The 19,262-nt window shown below is 35.1% G+C and overlaps 1 protein-coding gene across 2 annotated transcripts in view; it reads right to left on the bottom strand.

Moving 5' to 3' along the window:
* The window catches only part of LOC119638681 (irregular chiasm C-roughest protein), a 292,205-nt gene that overhangs the window by 127,972 nt on the left and 144,971 nt on the right, over nt 1–19,262 (bottom strand). The window lies entirely within an intron of this gene.

The raw sequence follows: 19,262 nt of genomic DNA, 5'->3' as shown, positions 1-19,262 counted from the left end.
CGTCAAGTTTTAAGTTTTTAAAAAAACGTTCAATGAAAATATTTCTTTTCCAAAAAATTCATCAGCTTTGTACATCACAGAAACAGAAGTAAGAGAATTATATTCGGTCGTGACCGAATATTCTGTACCCATCACCATGGTCCTAAGAAAAGGAAAAAAACTAAATTTGTATACTCTATAATATAGGGTAGGCGTGGTAAATTTTTTCTATTTTTAGAATAAAAGTGAAGATTTATAAGGTGTATCTGTTCTACTTTATGAGTAATAAGCAAGAAACATGGAAAACAAAGATATTGTAAGTTTTTGTTGCACAGGCATGTGGACATTGTAGGCATGTTCTTTCAAAAGTTTGGGTCATTTTCAAATTCTTTTGCAAGTTTGTAAGCGATATCTTCCTTTTTGCGAACGAGAGAATGTTACAGATACTACACAGTAGGGCAAACGGACAGATGGGCAAATGAACGGACGGACATGCCTAGGTGCGTTTCGAAGTTGAAACTAGCCAAAACTGACCATCTTTAAATACTTTAAGGGGGTTTTGAGTCTTACTCCTGTGCGATATAAAAGGAGAACGAAGAAGAAAATAGCAAAAAATCAAATAATGACACACTATAAAATGAAGTAGGCCCAAAACCAATTTTTTATTCGTTTTGAAAAACGGAGATGTGCTCAGCTTAGGTGCTGCTGGAATCGTGTTATTCGACCGTTTTGATCCAAAAACTTCCAATGTTTGGAACAAATTTTATGTCGATATCTTTGTTTTTTCGGCCAGGAGACTGTTTGCAACAAACATTACACACAGGACCAGACAAGCGGACGAACAGCATACTTCGCATGCCTGGAGCTTTCTTCTGGGCCTTGTAAACGTTTTAACGAACGGAATATATCCCTAATCTTGCGATGGTGGGTATCAAAAAGAGTAAGAACAAGATGATCATTAAATACTGTCCAGTATAAATTCTACACTATTTTCATGTAAAACTACACTTTTTAACAAAGTTGTTAGCTTGATGAGATCTTAAAGAACATTTAGTACAGTTTTTTATATTATTATATTAGTAATTCATAATAATTATATATGGCGGTGGGGTTTAAATAAAAAATCCATGTAGTCCAAATTTCCTGCAGTTAATTCTTACGCTAAATGGACTATGGATTAGTTTTCATTAGAATATATTAAAAGGTAACCCTTTTTACTAAAAGGTCTACTATTCATGAGAACTCATATGTATATATATATATGCAACGGGGTCCAACAAATAGATCTACGTAGTTCACTTAATAATAATGAATTCCCATTTTAAATATGGCTTACAGTGGTTTATGTTTTATGAGAATCCCTCCACGTGATGATGTCCAAAAAATAAACCTAGTTGATTCAAATTTGATACAGTTAATCAAACTGCTCTCCAAACTCCACCAAACTCCATTATCAAATATCAAATATTATACATTTTTGCCATACAAAGGCTTATTTTGCTTGAGAGGTCTTTTAAGCGAAGGGATTCAAAAATAGACGCGCGAGGTCAAAAATTGGTAAGGCTAATTTCTATTGCAAATTATTCTCATATACCAATTCTCACCACGAAATATTGGAAATTAGTTTTTTTTACTTTATAAAGTTTTAGTTTTCATAGCAACGGTTAGATAGCGTAGGAATGCAAATATTGCTCCCTCCTATCCAAATTCTGCCAAACAATTTAGATTATCGAAATAGTTTTCTTCAGCGATTTTTGTCGCAAAATTCTGACGATTTCCAATATTTTTCCATATAACGAGTTTTCAAAATTAAATGTTATATGGAAAGTGGTCGAGAAAGTGGTCAAGAAAGAGGTCAAGAAAGTGGTCGGATTCGAATCATTTTCAATAGAATCTGCTACTGGACGTCAGCGTCCATACTTCATCAAAATGTCCAAGGGTGAACAATCGCATACATGGGGGACATCAGACAGACAGATGAACCGGCAAGTTTTAATAGATTCAGAAACTAATTCTGAACAACTTGGTATGATGGATGGTCGATGCGTCGTAAGTCTTTCTCAGTATTATTTACGTACGCGCAAACTTAATATACCATATACCATAAACAATATAAGATATAATTTATAATTTGTATATAATTTACTACCCAACTCAAATGCTCATTTGTAATTAATCTAAAATTGCAGCACACACTACGAGATATCTTGTAGCCGGCTGTTTTGATACGCACGCTTATTGTCATATATCGCGTAGTTGGCAGTGAATGGATTAAGAGAATGAGTCGATGACACGTTAACTTTAAGAGAGTAAGGCTTTAGACGGGAACGTTATCCTATGCTTATCTAACATAATTTTCCTAATAAAAATTTGTGGATAAATTCACCGAAATCAATTTATACAGCGCCCGTAAATTTTAATTATAGCTACGGCATTGGATGGGCCTTAAGAGTACAGCAGCTGAGTTTTTACAGTTCTTTAGCTTTTGAAGAAGGGACGGAAAAATAATCGACTTGAATCCCGAACGCCTGATACGGAAAATTGAAATGCATTCAAAGATTTCGCAAAGGGGAACGATACAAAACAAGGCCCCCAACAGTCAAAAATTTTCCCATTCCCCAGATTCGAGAAAACGTTTGAAGATGAAAGCAATGGTGCAGTAAACTTCTACTGAACAGTTTTTGCAAATAAAAGAAGAAAGCTCTTCAAGAACCGGCAGATAACTACATTTCAACAATTTTGGGTCTCCCAATGTCAGACACAATTACACAAGAGACTAATAAAGATTCATTTATGTATTATGTATAAGCGGAAGGCAAATGAAGGCATGTAACAAAAAATTTTAAATAGTAGGACCATCGGAAATTTGACAACCGGCAAAGGATTTAAAAAAGCGAAATATAGTAACTTTTCCTTTGCAGTCAAAATATTTATAAGAGAAGATTTCGTTTGAAGCAAACACCTAAAATAATATTCGAGGCCAAGGTGAGTTAAGAGAAACGCAATGAGGTTATCCAGGTGACAGCGATTAAGTAACACATCGCGATCTTTTAAAAAAATTGGATTGAAAATTAAAGATTAGATGGCTGAAATTCGGATGTCCTTCCTCGGAAAAAGGTTTAAGCCCAAGTTATCCCCGAAGTGTATCTTATTGAGATGCCAGGAACAATTCCACAAGTTAAAATTTACCAATTTATCTTACTTACTCATAAAGTTCAGCGGAGCAGGAGTTGCTTTTGAACGAATCCATACATTCCATTTATTGCGAATCGACCAAGTAATCAGAAGTGAATGTTTAGGATTACTAAGGAGTGACGATTTTATCGTTTAAAGATAACTGCGATAACTTTGATGGTTGACGTAATTGAACTTATATCTTACTAAAAAGTAAACGAAATAATCGTACATATTTTAGAACAATATTTAGAAATTCGTATATATTTTAGAAAGTTTCCTTTCGTTATTTTTATAGTATTTAAGGACTTTGTTGAACCACCATGAAGTGCTCCGAAATTGGCTGTCTAATCGGAACGGATGCGGAAATAGCTAGTTTTAACACATTGTAGAACAAGGACATTAGAGTTTCCATATTCCCAAAAGTAAAATCAATGTAATGCGTGATGTGTGATATGAGATTTAAGCAGTGCGATATTAGGTTTATTAAAATCATATTGTGTACTTGAGCAAGAAGAATTTAGCATCCTATTGTTATTCGTTGGCCATCTCGCTCGTAATGAAAGGACAAATCCTCCGAGGATCCAGGATCCTCGGGAAATTAAAAGGTGAACAGTGATCTACAACTATCTGTGGACAAAGCAAAGAGCGACCAATCTGCCGTTATAATAACGATTGTGGTTATATTGAGTTAGGTTTTGGTTAAAGAATTCATTAGAAAATACACTGTAACATGTTGAAGTGGGGGAAGTTACCTAAAACAGTAACCATATAATGAGGTTTTGACGTATTAGTCGTGGCGCAAATAAGGGTAACATGTTTCTTATAAGCATAAAAAGTTGTAATGTGTAAACTATATATTATTATTATATATACAGTGAAAGCTGCTTGTTCGCGCTTCCTTTACTCGCGGTTTCACTATTCGCGGGTTAAAAAAAAGCGACCCAATTCCCATATTCGCGGCTATAAATTTCTTTATTCGCGGATTTTTTGTGACTGGTTCCCGAATAGTTTTGTTTCTGAAGTTGAAACTTATTTAAGAATACAGAATTTAGACTTTAAAGCCCTTCTAGTTTTGGACAATGCACCAGGTCATCCTCGCGCACTTGAAACTATGCGTCCAAACATAAAAGTGACATTTTTACCTCCCAACACGACGGCTTTACTTCAACCTATGGACCAAGCAATAATCCAGGCCTTTAAGCTCTATTACAACCTTCAAAATCATAATGGATAATATGGAATGCAATCCGAATATGAATGTTATGGAATGCAGGAAGAAATTTTACGTAGCAAAATGCATCGTAAACATAAAAGAATCATTGGAAGAACTGAAGCCACACACATTGAAGTCATGCTGGAAAAAACTGTGGCCTGCTCTATATAACGAGTTCAAACTTTGACTGCAAACATAACCGAATGGAATAGGAAGAGATGGGTTCGAAGAATCAAGTGACATCCAGGAATTGCTTGAATCGCAAGATGAAGATTTGACTGAAACCGACTTGGACGAAATGTTAAATTCACCGCCCATTGAAAAAGAGGCTTCAACAAGCACTGGAAACTTGACCTTTAATTTGAAAAGTCTTAGCGAGGGTTTAAAAATGGCAAATTGGCGATTTCTTTATGAACATTGATCCGTCTAGGGAACGAGGTCTTAGTTTTAAGAGGCAAATTGCTAATGCGACTGCTGCGTATCAGTCTGAATTGAAGGAGCTTTAAAAAACTGCCAAGCAAGCGAAACTTACAAAATTCTTCAAACCATTGCCTAAGCCTTAAGGTAATTAATCAAAATGTTCAAAAACTTCAATTAAATTAATTTTTTATATAATTGATTTTTTTTATTTTGTCACCTAGGAACGTATCTCCTATAATCCCATATAAATTACCATTCCGTATTCACGGTTTCTTTTTTTTATTTTGTCACCTAGGAACGTATCCCATGTAATCCCTTATAAACAACCATTCCGTATTCACGGTTTCTGTATTCGCGGAATTTTTATGGAATAAGGAGCTTTTACTGTGTTAAGTTATAATATATAAATGGTTATTACTAACTTTCACAGGAGTGGTAAGATATTCGGCGTCGGAAAAAGTTGAAATTTCAAATGATTTGGACGGGAAAGCAACTGATGTGCCAATTAAAACCAGTATGATCGGATCGATCTTTTATGAAAACATGGAGAGTGTTGGGAAAAGTTTTGACGAATAAACCCCAATTTTCGAACAAGTTTTAGAAAAAGCGAAACAGTAGAAGTCAGCGCCCAATGAATTTAGGTAAGTAGAACGAATTCTATATGTCAGAAATATTGCGTCCCACTGCACAAGGGGACACTAGAACATTAGTGTCAACATTAGGAATCAAGTATTGAAAGTTTTGAGATGATGATAATATAAAGGGTCTAACTCTGCTTGCTTGTGTAGTTTGACAGCTTTGCAGCAGCACCAGACAAGCGAGGGGAAGGGAGAATTTATTTTTTTTTATATATAAATTTTTGAAAGATGGACTGAGCGTTACTACAAACATAGAGCACCTTTAACGGATTTTATGATTAGAGGTCTGCAGGTATCGTTGATGCCGGTAAGGAAGGGTGTTGACCAACATACGTGAAGCCAGATCTGAAGGACTGCGAGTTACGCTAAAATTGACCTTGTGAACTGTTTGAGTTAAACTTTTACACACTTGAGGATAAGGTGAGTGCTCTAAGCAGCGACATTAATCAAACGTAGTTTTTTTTTTTTGAAATTTTCCACACAATGTCGTGAAAACCTTATAAACATCTACATCTCGGTTGCTACAGTCCAGTAACACGGCCAGTAAAATCCGCACACTTTGCGTGGCAATAACGCTCCCAAAGCGAACAACTGGTGAGGGGATCTGATTCTGGGCCTCTTTTGGGATTGACCTATTATAAATAAGCAACCCCCATTAGAAGATGGCGAAAAGTTTTCCAAATATTCCGAATGTCCATTTGAAAGAGCATACTAAATTCCTGCTATTTAGCACTGTAAACAAGGAGAGAGCTATAAATAATGGCGACCAACGCAGGAAAGCCAGAACAAACCCAACCAAACACAAACACAAGAAACTAGAAAATAATGCAAAAGAACAGTAAAGAACAAATTATCGACGAAACTGCAATTACAATCAAATCTAATCTAAAGACAAACTACGAACACAATCAATAACAAGACGCAAAAAGCACCTGGAAGATAGGCCACGAATGTAACTAAAAAACAAGCCAAATTGGCGCAAAAAAGAAAAAAGAGTCAAATTCGATTAATATCAACTTCTCCAATTCTTTAGGCTTCATAACTATTTAAAACAATGAAATAAAAAAGAGCTCACAGAATTTATAAGCACACAAAAAAAGACCACGGCGCACGCGTAGAATTGCCGAACTATGCTAGAATTGCCAAGTACTATTGTAACAGCCGGTGTCTTTTTGCCTTCAATCCAGCGTCGCGATATATTATAAAAATTCTTCTAAGATACACGAATGACAATTTGTTCAACATTCAGTTCAATGCAGCGTCTAGTCTGTAGCATCCAAATGGTTGGAAATCAGCTGAGAAGAGCTCGGTGTTTTTATTATTAGGCTCCAAATATATCTGGGGAAAAGAAATCACTGTTCGCGTTTTAGAATCGCGATTAAAGGCTAAACGTTCGCTAATAAAAGAAATTCAATCACACTTATTAAAATAATACATTGAATGCGCGCCTTCATTTTACTTTTTGAACTGAAGGTGATTGAACTTTTATCTAGTTCGAAAATTACTTAAACCGTAGTAAGAATTGGCCCACGTCTACCAAAATCTTTACATTCTAATGCGAAATAGTTAAATATGTCCACTTGTCTACCAAAATCCTATATAATAAAATATATGCGATGTGGCTTTATTCTATCCTGCAATGCGATAGTATTCACGCGCATGTAGTAGGTGCCAAATGAAAATAGAATTTTTCTAGATATAGTTTTAAAAAACTTTCTCGATAATTCTCGTTTTCTCATTCGTCTTTTTTATTTATTCATCTCTGGCCGCAATTACAGATTCAGACATACTAAGCAACCCTCGTAAGGCTAAAGGACTTAAATTACACCATTATAGAAAAGATTATCAAAGCGCAGCAGAGTTAACACTTTTTTCAGTTTCAAAGTAGGCAAATTTTTGCTGAATTTTTGCTGAATATAATAAAAGTCTTAAAAAAGCTTAAGGTATTAAGTAAAAAGTGAATTTAAGTCTAAGTGTTGAAACTAGAACATTATATATGAAACTAGGATATTATATATAAAAGAATCAACCCGAAAAGCAAGTAACCAGTACACCATGTTATAGGAAGTAAACTATTAATGGGAGAAATAAGACTGTGTAAAATGTTAAAAGCGAACATCAGTTTAGGTAGGTATGTTGTTATATAGTTACTTATGAGGTGTGGCCTACCGTACTGACGTTCGAAACTGCGATCACCGACTTGATATTCGCGAGGTTGTTCTCCGCACTATGCGGTAGCAATACCTCAGCATCAAAAATCTCTTTAAATGTATATATTCGACGCGCAACGATGGTACGATATCCTCGTTCTGAAACGACGCTGTAAAAGTTAAAAAATGATTCCACAAAACAGCTAAACGGAAAATCGAATTAATATTAAATAAATTAATATTTTTTAATATTAAATGATATATACATGAATTGTTTTTACCTAGGTCTGGAAAAAGGTATTAAGAGTAAACAGATTACGCTATCTTCCGTAATGAGTCCTAAATTAGTCAGCAATTCCAACTAAGAAATTGAGGTTAGCGACGCTTTTTGAGTGTTTGCATTATATATTTACGTTTGGACATTACACAGTAGGAGATACGATGTAGAAATTTTTCGTCATTTTAACGTCCGATAAAACACCCGAACATCAATATAGCTTATATGAGCGTACGTATTTCTTAAATTGACGGCAAACTACTGATTCGTATATTAAGTGAACGAAAACAGGCAACAATAAAGAAAATGAAGGAATAAAAATTTGCCGTACTTTCCACATAACTTTCTTTTTATTCAAAATGATTTATTTTTATTTCTACTGCTGCCTTTAATGGCTGAAATAATTTTGCTTAATCTAATTGAATGAAAGTTCGCAAAAGACTAAATTATTTTAAGTGAAAGAGAAACGAAATAAGTAACGAAACCACTGAAACGAACTTTGGATTCCGGTCTAGCCTAAGGTAAACATATGAAAACAACCTAATCTTCCGCTGATTGTGTGTGGGCAAACAGCCAAGCTCCTCCCAATCAGAAGCTCAAGTAAAACGTATATCTCAATGCTTTAATACGATGCAATATTGAAACAGACGGACGGATACGATACAAATATTGATTGAGAATATAAACATTTTATTTAACGTTTTTTACCGGCTGCTGTTTCTGTTGCTTTTCCGCTTATTTTAGCGTTACAAATGAAAAATTGAAAAATTTGGTTAACCCATTCTGTAGCAATCGACATAAAAACGCGAAATAAATAAATGCAAATAGTGCACTTTTTTCCTTATGGTTGATTAGGAATTTAATTTGGTTTTTATATTAAATCATATACACATATACGCAACACATGGAGATAATTTATGTATACAATCATCTGAGAGTTTTGTTTACTTATTTTTGATTATATTGCGAGGAAAATTACACCATTTTTTGCTCAATTTAACAAATGTTGATACACAAAAAAAAAAAAAGCAATCACGCAAAACTATGTCATAAAAAGCAATTTTAATTAAATTTTCAAGATTTTTAGTATTTTTAAAAATTAATTTCAACAAACTGATGACTTTACAGTAAAAAATCAAAAATAATCAGAATTTTCAGCGGAAGTAAACGGTTTGCTTTCTCGCTGACTGGGGCCTGGGTGTGTGAATAACGCAAAATCCATTTTTATTTAATAATATGTATGTGTATACTTACACATACATGTACATGCGATATGGTTTCAAAAAAACACAACATAGACAGGTATCTGCCTATTAAAGTGTAAATAACATTGAATATAAATCAAAAACGGTGTTTAAGAAGATTATATACGACTCCCCTTTTCTAGGTTTAAAAAGAATTTTAACGAGAGGTTAATTAGCCCATACAGGACCCTTACGAGAGCGCCGCAAGACTATAAATTCACCTCCTTTTTTTAGATTTTTAAACAATACAGGTTTCTACAGTTACACCTAAACTAGATGGTGAAATGTTCTTCGTGTTACAATGAACGTGAACACTCCTTTGGCAAGTAAAATGGAGGAATAGAAGAAACTGTGTGCGAAAACCTTTTCGATATCTCCAAATTTTCAAATTTTCAGTCATACGGCATCTATTTAATCATCGTTATACTAATGATGAATTTATTACATTATTAATGCAAAGATGTACCTACACGTATAGAGTAACTATTTTATTCAAGTAAAGAGACAGAAAGCTTGAATTATTTCGATGAATTGCAAACTTTGCTGAAATTTAGAATGTTCTAGATTTAATTAATTTAGCACCGTTTTTCCAGAAAAGAAGCAATTTCAAATTGGCCGACCGTTGCGAAAGTCTCCTTTAAACGAATTGAAATAAACCCTTTTAAATCATTAAATGTAATAGGAAATTCGTAAACGACTATATAATATTTGTATGTCTTTCACTACTTATATCTAACACCCCGAAGAACTTGAGATAGACCGACCCTTTATCAAGCTGAGTTATTCAAAATCATTTTGTGAGTTGATCAAAGCGTGTCTGCGTGTCTGGTTGTCTGTCTTGTTGGCTTGCGACCATTCAATCTATAGGTCACAATTTCCGAGATAATTTCGAATTGGTTCGGCCTTTCATTCATTTTCCATGTGTGCGGCGGCCCACTATATCGTGTTCACTGCTTTTTCCTTAAACTAGTATAAAGTAATCTCCTGAGCATTATAAGAAAATTTCCTGATGCATTCGTATATTATTTCCATGGACAACCATCTTAAATACTTAAATTCTTCTCTACGGGCTGGCCAGACACATTTTGACCGTAAGTGCTTGCAAACCAAGTGAAACGATATATAAAAATAGCAATATCTGCATCTGCACTGCATCTGCAAACAACGGTTGGGCAATGTTAGCAGCCTAATAAATTGTAACATCAATTTTTGTTTGATGAAGAGCCGACAGTAGCAAAACCTCTGCGAAATTATATCTTTTCCTTCAGCACAACGTATTTCCTTTCAATTTAAAAGACGAAACTTAAATACTTGGGTTAAAGTAAGACGAGCACTAGTAGCTAAGACTATCGTTTCTATCTTTATAAAAGATTCAGTCTAATTGTTTTAAAAAAGGTGAATATTTTAATGACACTACATTCTGTAAGTGATTTGAGGGTTTTCATGAATTTAGTCGTACCGAATGAGAAAGAAAGAATCTTGGAAATGTGAAAAAATTTTCATAGTCACAAAGTGTTTGAAAGTTTTTGCCCATAATTGCACACAGCAAATACATAACTTAAGGTTCTATCAACGTAATTTAAAATTTGTGCATATTCTTGCGGATGATTTGATATTGATTTCCCTAGCGTTGGTTGAATAAAGCATTGCAATAAAGTTAGGGTTAACATTAGAGTAACATCAATTGCATCTTTGCGAATCTTTTCGTCAATTCTCCCCTTAAAATTGTTTTCCAAAATATATTTTAGAATCCATCTTTCCATCGCGTCGTCCGTAATAATCGAATGCTGTAGATTTTACTGTTTTTTCATTTCCCAAAGCAGCAAGGAATGATGCTAATCCTTACCTCATTAAGTGTACTCTAACTGGAATTTAATTATTAATAAAATTTTTCTTTTCTATCTTAATTTCTTAGTGCTATAGTATTGAGATTATTTTAGGAAGTATTAATTCTTGTAATCTTTGGAATCCATGAGACGGCGTATAGAACGCTGTTTCTTTTATATTTATTTGATTACAAGCAAGTAAGACGCCGATTGCTTTAATTAGCACTTTTTTTTTAATATTTCGAACGCTTCATTTTTCAAAATGAAAATGCCAATAAATTCTAAGTAAAGGTTAAATCAAATCATTTAATAATATTTTGCTTTCATTTTAGACTAAATGTACAGAAATGACTAAAATGTTAACCTGAATAGAGGGCAGAAAAAGGGAAACTAAAGTCAACTTTAAAACAATTTTTCTTGATAAGAGAAGGTGAGTAAAGGGTGCCGACACATTCTATTTCAGCCAAATGTGATTTCTTTCATTTTTTATTTTCTTTAATTTTTTAAAGCATATAAAAGCGGTTAATATCTCTCTTTGTGCAATCAACACGAAAAAATTTCATGGTTGACTTAACTCCAAAACGCAAATGTTGTTTTATAATATCATCATTTATACATTCGTATGTAAATATCTATGTATAAGTATATGTATATAGTGGTATGTATATATAAAGATTCTAGCGAATAATGATGTTGTTATCGTTCAAAAGCGAGCAACAACACAAAACGAATTCTGCAGTTAGAATGAAGTTAACAAAAATAAGAGCACAACAAGAACGATATCAGCAGCAACAACTGCAACACACTCTGACTTCGTTCGGCTTTATGCATGTTTACGGCACAACAAATAAATTTGCGGTATTTTATGGTGGATAATGTGTACAAAGTCCAAGAAGGAGTAGCAACAACAAAGGGGGAAAAGACGAAGACACTTAAAGTCATAAAATGTAATGCGCCAGCTGGTTTATAACAAAACGAGACACAACACACATAATATTATACCGAAAGCTCATAGAGCAAAATTAAAAAAATAAATGAATAAAAGATCCTTTCATACTGGTTGAAGGGAAAATGTTGGAGATTTCTCATTCAAGGACCACCGCAAGAGCCTTTCATTATATAGAGTCTTTCTAAAAGGGGTTCAATAACTGTTGGCCCCCCTTCTACCCACGAAACACTTTACCACTTCACTGTCAGTATTGATTTAGTTTCAAAATTATGCTTACAAAATATGTGTGATGTGGCTTTAGTGGGTTTTTTTCGTGTTTTTTACTGCCTTATACACTTTCATAAATTTTTGTGGTAGGTTAGTAGTAGTAGTTCCAGATAGTTTAGTCGCGCTGTTGTAGTCCATAAATTATGTATTGCATTATTTGTTAACTGTGCTAAGCACTCAAAATTTCTTTCATTGTTCTTTTCAGTTTTAAGTGAACTAACTCTATGGCATATCCTACTGGGAAGTGTACAATCCGCCTATCATATATATACGTATAAGTATGGTATTTTGAGATTTTCCGTTGCATAATTAAAGCAGTAAATGAAAGGTTTGCTCGTAAATAGTATTTCTTGCCAGTTGCAATTTAAAGCTTGTGATTAGAAGTTGATGCAACATCTAAGCATTAACTAAAGATTGATTGCTAAGAAAACTTTTTCAATTCCATAAAATTGTAACTAATGCTGTAGTTTTGAATATAAAATAATTTAGCGTCGTCAAGCGACGACCTTGGATTTAATGTGACAGTTTACGCGCATAAACAATAATAATTAATATTAGCCGGTTATGCGCATGAAATATTGAAGTTGTGCAAAGTTATCGTCTCTGTAATTTTACCACACTACATTCGGTCACTTCAATTGCGCACAACAACAGCTGAAAACTAACTAAATAGTGTAAGGAACATGAAAGAAGGTGGAGCCTAATTAAACTGTGAATAATGGTATCATGCTTTTTTACACTTTCCTTTTTTTATAGGAGGAGACGCCTACTGGCGAAAACTACTTCTTGCTTTCGCCTGTCAACGTCTTCTACGCTAGATATTTGAAAACCTTGATGCTTTGGTCACTACACTATTTAGCCGGTTGGAAGTTGAACATTTCTTCGAGATTCAATATAATAATTCCACCTTCACTTGGGAATTTCTTTAGGAATATAGCGAAGAACGCATATTTCAGGCAGAAAGGCTACTGAAGCGCCAAAAATATTTGACTTTCTTCTGGCAGAAACACAAACCAAATTTCCCAGATTATTGAGAAAAGTATCAAAACACTTAGAAAACTTTATAAAAATTAAAAGCGATGGGTTTAGTGCTTCTTTTTCATATGTCTGTCAAGCGGATGGTGGTTTTCAATCAAATATCAATATCAACTCATTAGCGTTACAAAGCCTTGTATGTTTGATAGTATAAGAATCGTTTACTTCCGATTCTTTATTTTAGAAAAAGGCATGTTTTGGTAAAAAATTTCGGATGATTTTAAGACCGATATGGCTCTGCTCGAGATTGTTTAGCGTTTAAAATCCCAGCTATTGCAACCAATAAAGCTGGTCAATTACAGTTATATGCAACAAAGAGAAATTCACCATTTTCTCTAAACCCTGCCGAACACGGTCGATTACGGTAGACAATTCCGAAAATCCGATCGCAGTTGCTTTCATAATCATCACATGTACTTTGTATAGCGTTTCCAGGGGAAGGGGTAAGGGATGTGTTATTAGTTTAAATAAATACCCAAGATGGCAAACTAGTTCGTAACTCTGCCATCAACTGGTACCCTGCAATTGACCATTCATTCATCATATAAGGTTAACATATGAACTATCTGGATCTCTGGCATTTCTTTTCCTTAAGAAGATTGCAACTTTTACAGCAAGAAGCGAAGTGTTATAGCAGATGGAATCAAAAATTAAGTTCATTTTTCTTTTCTCCATCTATACTCATACAGTTGTATTCTCATATTAAGAGTCATAGCAGCGTGGGATCGTGTTTTTTTGCTCATTACTCATAGACTACAAAAGATGCACGGTATATATATCAACTTTTATTCGAACAAATAAAAAAATCAGCCACGCCCACCCATATTATAGAATTTTACAGCTTAACGATAGTGAGTATAAAACATTCGCCCGCAACCGAATAAAATTTCCCTACTTCTTAAACATTTCAATTATATTCTGTTACTCTACAAACTTTTCATTGGTAGATTTGTGGTTTGAGTAGTGCGTGTTTTCTTTTCGTCTGCGATTTTTTGATTGTTTCCGTGTTTTTTGTATATTTAGCTCGTGTCTCTTCGGTATTTTTTGCTAAAACTGATTATCGCGGACACCGTACGTGTTTGCTCTGCACATAATAAAAAAAAAATAAATAAATAAAAAAACAAAACAAACAAAAAAGAAAAATAAAAAATTGAATACATTTGACATTATCCTCAGTAGTTCCCACACTTTTTCATATGGGCGGTCATTTCACAAATAACTAAATTAGTAGACAACCATAAGTCTATCAGTCTGGCAACTCTGTCGCGCGGTATAGTCGTCTATATTTTGTTTCGGCAATTAATATTTTAATTTTTTGTTGAATTTCGTGGCTATTCTGCCTTATAGTGTGTGAATTTATAATATACTTCGAGAAGAAAGTGAGTGAATTCAAAGTAAAAGAAATATTTTTTCTTTATCCTTTTTTCATTGGATTTTTACAAACAAAAAGTTTGAGCTCTAATATAAATCTCTCTTTTTTTTTTGTTTTCTCTCTTTTTCTCTGTTATTTTTTCGCTGTTTGTAGTTTGTTTTGCTATTGATCTCTCGTTACAGTGTCAACGTAACAGAGAAGTTTTGCACAAAATGGTTGATAAATTTTTATGTTCAGGATTTTTTTTAGCGATTTGTGTGTCTGTTCTTCATAATCCACGACTGTCTTTTTGACTGGACATGGAGTGTTTATATACACCTTGTCGAGCGAAAACGGGCCCGGAATCTGATAGATTCGTTTCTTGTTGGCTCTGCGAGCGTTTTGGTCATGCAAAGTATGCCGATATTCTCGGCCGTGCTGCTGACGCAGTCGCTGACCCGTCTAAAGATGGTCATGTCCTGACTATAGGCAGCGGGACATTGATTTTTATAAACTTTTCACGGAGACCCGTTATGGTTTCTAGGAATTGAGTAGAAATCTCGGCTCCTTGTGGGAAAAGTTTGAGCTCATTAAGTCTAGGTTTGATGAGTGTCGTTTTATTGGACATCCATCTTCTATTCGTAGCGTAGCGTGTGCGACGTCACCTCTGGCTTTCTCCAAATCTAATTCGTTGGTACAAGTTACCGCTCCCTCTAACTCTAAAATGGACAGTAATGTTTCCGATATTGCTGAGTTGGTTGGTAGCAAAACAGTTACAAACAAACCGGCAAGTCCGTCGGTTTTAAGCTACGCTGAAGTGGCAAGGGTATTTCCGCCCAGAGCCGCCACTCACTCTAATCAAGCGCCATCGCCTAAAAGTAATGAGAGGAAAAATAAATCATCCTCTCCTCCTGGCTGTTCGCTTGTGAATGCTGGTCACCAGACTGGGCAAGTCTCACAAGCTGCCGGTACAAGGGCGATAACCCCATCTATATTCTCCCCAACTCGAAATTCTCCTACCGTGAACCCCCCTCCTGTTCCAAATAATGACATTTGCCTGACCGCAGTTCCTCCCAGAAAAGCAATATTTGTGTCAAGACTGGCAGCTGAAACATTGGTGGATAATATTAAAAGTTATCTGGCGACGAAATCAGTCAACTTAAAGCGCGTTAGCATCTTCAAAATGGCTGCTTCTCAAGCTAGGGCAATCTCCTCTTTTAAAATATTAGTTCCGACTGAAAACAGTGATATGTTGTTAAACAAATCACTGTGGCCAGTAGGATCCTTAATTAAGGAATTTATCCCTCGAGATCATCCCCGTAATACCAAGGTAATAGTCTTGTCGCCTTCAAAAAACTAATTGTTCCTTCAGGCCCACTATCTCTCATTTATCAAAATGTTAGGGGCCTAAATTCGAAAATTCGTTCCACTTTTCTAAATTCAGTGAGCACGGAGTTTTTCTGTTTGGCCTTTACTGAAACTTAGCTAAAACCCGATCTTCATTCGTCGTAACTTTTTCACAGTTCTTTCCAAGTCTTTAGAAATGATCGAGTGAATCGCATTGGTGGTGGTGTATTAATTGCCATATCTGCGTCAGTCCCGTCCAATTTAATTGAATTTCCCACTTCTCCTGACGTTGAATTTATCGCTATTCGTGCGAATATGCCTGATAAACATCTATTTATAACCTGCTCCTATATTCCACCAAATTCTGATATCTCTATTTACAAGATACACGCTGCCCTCACTTGTGAAGTGGCCAAGCGGTCTAGACCCACCGATATGGTCGTTGCATTGGGTGATTTCAATTTGCCTCAAGTCACTTGGTGTAACACTGATAATTCTGGCTGTTTGGTTCCTACTTCAACGTCTGATAGGGCTGTTGTGTTCTTTAACGAATTATTTGGTCATAATTTAGTTCAATATAACCGTATCCCTAATTGTAATGGTAGATTGCTTGATCTCTGCTTTGCCAATTTCGCTGAGATTAGTGTAAGTCGTTGTCCATGTTTTAATTTACCTGAGGATCCTTAGCATCGATCAATGTACATTTCCTTTCATCATATGAATGATGGTTCGTTGAACTGCCTTAATGAGCCTAATCAAACTTTTTCAAATTGTTATTATGATTTTCATAAAATCAATATTGTATTGCTAAAACATAGTCTTTTACTTTTGACGCTTGATTTCTCAACCGGTAGTATTGAAAGCTTATTGTCATCGTTCTACAATACATTAAATCTAGCTATTGCTGCATCTGTTCCGATCAAGCAGTGTCGACCTCGAAGCAGGTATCCCCCGTGGTTTAATAAGACAATTAAATATCACAAGAATAGAAAAAATATTCGAAAAGTGGCTCTGCGCTCGACTATATCGCTTAGTCGGCGGCGAGGCATAGATTTAACTCCCTCAACCACCGTTATTACTGCAGATCCCTTCAGTTCATTAAATCCTGTCTGTTTGCTAATCCTAAATTCCTCTTTAAATTTGTTAGCTCTAAAAGAAAAATATCCACATATCCCTCTCATGTTTCTTTTAATGGCTCCGATTCCTCGAACGATTTTGAAATCTCAAATCTATTTGCTGAGTATTTCCGACGAAACTTTTCGATTGCTAATTTCGATTTATCAGCAAACTACCCATATCCTATAACTAACTCGGTTTCAATTCCTAACTTGGTTATTTCGGAAGATGACGTTTTTAAAGGGTTGAGTTCTCTAAAATACAGTTGTTCGCCTGGACCTGATGGAATTCCATCATGTGTACTTAAATCTTGCGCTGTCGAGTTATGTGGTGTGATCTCAAAGATTTTTAACTTGTCCTTGTATTTAGGTGTTTTCCCTTCATGTTGGAAGAGTAGTTTCCTTATTCCTATCCACAAGAGTGGAAGTAGACAATTTGTTGAGAACTACAGAGGCATAGCCGAGTTGAGTGTCTTGCCCAAGTTGTTCGAGCGTATTATGACTCAGCATATGGCTTTTCCCATTAATTCGTATATTTCTCCTCACCAGCACGGCTTTCGGAAAGGGCGATCTACAGTCACCAACTTGTTAGAGTTTACCTGTCATGTTTTCAAAGCTTTTTCTAGTGGCTCTCGCACAGATGTTATTTACAGTGATTTAAGCAAAGCATTTGATATGGTTAACCATAAACTACTTATCTTTAAACTCCAAGTCTCTGATTTCCCACCCTATTTAGTGAAATGGATAAGCTCTTATTTGCACAACAGATCCTTCAGGGTTTTGTTCAACTTTATCACTTCGGATGAATTCCCCGTTACATCTGGCGTACCTCAAGGAAGTCACTTAGGTCCCATTTTGTTTAGTTTATACATTAACGATCTCCCATCGGTGGTTAATTCCAGCCAGATCTTAATGTATGCTGATGATGTGAAACTGTTTTCTTCCTTCTCTGTTGAATCGCAATCACATCAGCTTCAAGGTGATTTGGATAATTTTGTTGCATGGTGCTCTCTGAATCTTCTGAAACTAAATCTGAGTAAATGTAAGAAGCTTTCTTTCTCACGAAGAAAGTCATTCATTTTTCAGTATTTCATTGATTCGCATAAGTTGGGCGACAATCACAGATTTCGGTGTTCTATTTGACCATAGGTTACGTTTCAATTTGCACATTGAGCTCTCGTTAAGCAAAGCTAGGTCCGCGCTTGGTTTTATAAAAAGGCGGTCCAAAGAGCTGATGATCCCTACATTACGAAAAGGCTGTACATGTGTTTGGCTAGACCCATACTCGAGTATGCCTCTGTTGTGTGGTCTCCTTCATATAGGTGCTACGTAGATTCAATTGAATGTGTTCAAAAGCAATTCTTGCTGTTTGCCCTTAGAAATTTGGGTTGGGATCCGATTGCCTCTCTTCCTCCGTATGAAATTGCTTCTGCTGTCCCTACCGTCTCTTGAGAAACGTAGGTTTGTTCTTAGCTTTTCCTTTCTAATTAAAGTAATAAATTGTGCTTTCATTACTTGGTGAAATAAGCTTTAATGTCCCTAACCGCTCCTCTAGGCACTTTATCTTGGTTAAGCTTAGTCAGTGTAAATTTAATTATGAGCTGTCAATCCGCTCAGAGTCGTTTGCAAGAACCTAAATGACGTCTACCAGTTATTCTCGTTATCGGACTCCATTAAAGCAACATTTCTTAATACGCGCGATTTACCTATGTCGTATTTAAACTAGCTTTTATCCTTAAAAAGTCGTTACGTTTCGAAAATGAATTATTGTCAATTTATTATCGGTTGCTTATGCATGTTTGCGATGGCTTAGGGGTTTATTTGCAATTTGGTCCTGTACCGGCCCTATGTTGATAGTGTACATGCTTTTTTTTCTTTTTTTTTCTTCTCATTTGTTTTATTATACTTATACTAAATTTTATTATTAATTATTATAAGTTTTACATTAAGAGCCAATTGAACTCGACTGTTATTTGTTTAGTTGAGTTTCTAGTATAAGTAGAATAAATAAATAAATAAGGCATAATGGCCCCGGGGCTGCCAAATTAAAAACTCGAATACAATTCATCTATTAACTGACACATGCCCCCAAAGAAAAAAAATAAAAATTTGGACTTTCCGGTGTTGCCAATCAGGTACATCTATCCTATTGGCAAAAAAAATATTGTTATTTCTTCAACTGATGCTAGCGTAACAATTTCCCAAATTAGCCTTTTTGCTATAAAAAAAGCCCTAGATAGCATTACAACATACATCGACTCCATCTCGATTCTA

This window comes from Glossina fuscipes, unplaced genomic scaffold, assembly GCF_014805625.2.
Source record: "Glossina fuscipes isolate IAEA_lab_2018 unplaced genomic scaffold, Yale_Gfus_2 107, whole genome shotgun sequence".
Classification (NCBI taxonomy): Eukaryota; Metazoa; Arthropoda; class Insecta; order Diptera; family Glossinidae; genus Glossina; species Glossina fuscipes.
This window is presented reverse-complemented; position numbering and strand designations above follow the sequence as displayed.